We start from the raw sequence: 3752 nt of genomic DNA, 5'->3' as shown, positions 1-3752 counted from the left end.
TTTGATTTTAAAGAAAAATATCTCCTGTTATTTAGTACTTACATTTTTATATGTTATCTGAACCAGTTTATTTATTTATTTATTTATTCCTTTTTGGGTCATACCCAGCAATGCTCAGGGGTTACTCCTGGCTTTGCACTCAGGAATTACTCCTGGCAGTGCTCAGGGGACCATATGGGATGCTGGAGATTAAACCTGGGTCAGCTGCATGCAAGACAAACGCCCTACCTGCTATGCTATCGCTCTGGCCCCTGAACCAGTATATTTAGGGGAGGAAGAAATTGAATGACAAATGTAGTTTAAAATTTTTTTAAGTGAGACTAGTATCAGAAATTCCTTAATGTCTTCTTTTCTTTTACTTTGAAATAAAATTGAGAGTTGATAACTTGGATGGTATCCCTAGATAAACTAAGGTTTAAAAATATATTTTGTTCCTATCAAGAACACTATTTATACTAAGCACTTTTACTAGACACTTCTACTGTTCTGTGAATCTGTGAAAAAGATGACAGAACTGAAGACTTTAAGGGGGAAATAACATAAACATGATGATCTCAAATTTAAAGGCCAAGAAAAAAGGAACCATTCTTCAACAATGTAAATGACAATTCTGCATAGAAAAGATTTATGTAACAACTGAACTCATAGGACTTCACCCCAGATGGCAGATCATACCACCTCATTTTCACATGACAAGCAAATTACTTCTCTGCAAGTAATGCCTGTTCCTCTGTCAGCCTAAGGACTGTGCTAGAGGGGAATTTAAAAGTTTGCAGTGACTGCACTAGCAATTCATAAGACGTCAGAGAGTCTTCAGAAAACCTCTAATCCAGTTTCCTTGTTTTGATCTTTTTACTCCTTTTAGTGAGGAATGCCAGAGAAGGATAATGTTATGGAGAGAACTTGGAAAATTTCTCTTTGTCATAAAGAAAGTCAACTTGTTCATTAAATTCCAATTACTTACATGCTTAAATTTAATATTTTATGATAATTCATACAGACCTATGTTTCTTTCTCCCCCATTAACTTTGTTTCCTGGGAGTCAGAGGGCAGGTATACCATGGCCAAGAAAAAAATGAGGGTAATCAGTGGGCAACCACAAACCCCATTCTGTTTGTTAGCTAGTTTCAAACACTGGCATATATTTTGCTGCTCTCTTCTAGCCTGTAGAAAATTATTTCTCTACCTTGTTTTTTCCTCTGTTAAACATGATTGTGGATATATACATGGCACACTCCTGGTCATGGGTTCACACTCCTCATGGGTTATATAACTGTGCATGTTTCTACTCAGCATAAAACTATTGATTAAGACTGTGACACTCTTTCCAAAGAAAAACTTAAATCCACTAAATATTTTTTAATTAAACCACTCACATTTTCATACTTTCAACTCTTTCCAGTCTAGTCCCAAAGAAATCATGACTATAGGCATTGATATTCCTATGGAGAAGTATGACTTTGTCAAGTTATTTTCTTTAATATTTTGCACTGTTTGCTCTTGTAATTTTGTCTCCAATTTACACGTGAGAAATATGAATCAGAAAAATTAAAAACTTATTCAAATCTCCACTGGTCAATAAAATAAAAGTGTGACTTTTCTCTTATGTTGAGGCTCCTCCACTTGAGAGATGAGTCAGGATATCCTCACCCGAAACCTCAGGGTGTCTGGTACTTCCAAAGAAGTACAAGGAAGTTAAATAAAAGACTAACAGGCTAAGTTATAGACTATAGGCCAAATACTAAACAATATTAATAATAAAACCCAGAAAAATGTTGGGTTTTGTTAACTTTTAAGAAAGTAGTTAAAAAATAATCATCAGTGTGTGGAGAAAAGTAAAACTATTTTTCAGCATAAAGGTTAAAAACACTTTGGAGGAAGCAGATTGAACCAGAGACAATTCCTATTAATTGTCCTCCAGCTTCCCACAAATTGATTCTAATTTATACACAGCTGGAACAGGTGCAAAGAAAATTCCAGGTTGAACAATTAAAGTAATAAAGCATTTGTCTCTGATATATAGGCAGTAATTCTTAACATCCCACTGAACACGGAAAAATGCATATTTTGAACTCAAGACATTAATATTTTTGTAGCAGAAACCAGTCTAGATATGAGAAAATGCACATTAAGAATGTGGAAATTTTGTGCTCGCTTCGGCAGCACATATACTAAAATTGGAACGATACAGAGAAGATTAGCATGGCCCCTGCGCAAGGATGACACGCAAATTCGTGAAGCGTTCCATATTTTTATATTATCCATGGTGGTGGAAAATGGGCACTGGTGGAGGGATGGGTATCTGATCATTGTATAATTGAAACCAAAGCACAAAAAATTGTAAATCTACAACTTAAAAAAAAAAATAAAATACAATAAAGGGGGAAAAAAAAAAGAATGTGGAAATTTTGTTTTGATGGACACTTGGCCCTGGTCTCTACAATTGTTGTGGTCTGTTTCTTCCTAAAGCAGAGGCCCAAAATACAGATTGGCAGGAGACTCCAGGGTTCTTTACAAACAAAAAAAGAGAAGAGTTGATTTTATTTTTTTCTCACTAACTTAAAACTTATGTTTGAGAAAGAAAAACAGTACAGGGATTAATGTGTTTACTTTGCAGGTGGCTGACCCTTCTTCAATACTGGCACCAAAAATGGTGCCCAGAGTATTGCAAAGAGTAAACTCTGAGCACTGCAGGGTTTGCCCCTTCCCCCCCCCAAAAAAAACCTCAAAACCTCATATGTACACGATAAAAAAAAAAACTAACAAAAATCTCATTACCTTGCTCATTCATCTTTGATATATCTCAGATAGGTAAGTTTATTACACAATATTGAAAAGGATAGTGTCACACACATAAGTCAGGTTTGTAAGTATTTATCCCATCCTCTCAATTAGCAGACACAGTTCTATAGGCAGAATCTAAAGGTTTATTTTCGTAGACTATTGTCTATTCCCTCATTGTATTTTTTAATTCTTCACATATAGTTGATGTTATTCAGTATTTCTCCTTATTCCTTTGAGTCACTTTCCTCAGATGCCACCTGCCTATTTCATCCAACTTACAGTGAACTATGGATCTCATCTTGCTTCATAACTAAGTAGTATGTTCCATTTTATATAAATATACCATAGTTTCTTTATCCACTCATCTGTTGTTTGACATTTGGGTTGTTTCCAGTTCCTCAGTATTGTAAATAACACCACATTGAATGTAGATATGAATATGTTTTTCAACTTACTGTTTTTGTGTTTGGGGATAGATGCCAAGAAGTGGAATCACTAGACAATTATGGTAGTTCTATTTAAAAATTTTTGAGAACTCTCTAAACCATTTTCCATTGAGGCTGAACAAGGAGGGTCTCACCAACGATTAATAATGGTTCCTTTGTCCCTGCATGCTCACTAGAACTGGCTTTCTAGATGTGTTTTTTTTTTAATTGGGATAATTTGTTTTTTTCAGAGTGGGCTAATTTTTGTTTTGTAACTTTTTCAAGTCAGCTTTTCATATGATTGAGAGGTGATACTACATTAACATTTTAATTTGCATTTCTCTAATAATCATCTATGCTGAAAATGTGTGTCTCTTGGCTTTCTGTATGCCTTCTTTGGAGGAAGAATCTATTCATCTCTTTTCCTCATTTTTTGATTGCATTTGTTTTAAAGATCAGTGAGTGAGTGCTTTATAGATCTTTGCATATTAATTCTTTGTCACATGTGTGTATGAATTTCTGCCAACAAGTAACCCCAGTCTT

General features: G+C 34.8%; 1 non-coding gene across 1 annotated transcript; it reads left to right on the top strand.

The window, feature by feature from the left end:
• The first annotated feature begins 2147 nt into the window (after window positions 1-2147).
• LOC130027949 (U6 spliceosomal RNA) lies at window positions 2148-2254 on the top strand. The gene has a single exon (XR_008793133.1). It is a non-coding gene; the product is annotated as a U6 spliceosomal RNA (small nuclear RNA).
• Window positions 2255-3752: the final 1498 nt, after the last annotated feature.

The sequence above is a fragment of the Sorex fumeus genome, unplaced genomic scaffold (genome assembly GCF_029834395.1).
Source record: "Sorex fumeus unplaced genomic scaffold, SorFum_2.1 ptg000037l, whole genome shotgun sequence".
Lineage (NCBI taxonomy): Eukaryota > Metazoa > Chordata > Mammalia > Eulipotyphla > Soricidae > Sorex > Sorex fumeus.
The sequence above is the reverse complement of the archived record's forward strand: the minus strand, read 5'-3'. Positions and strand labels throughout refer to the sequence as shown.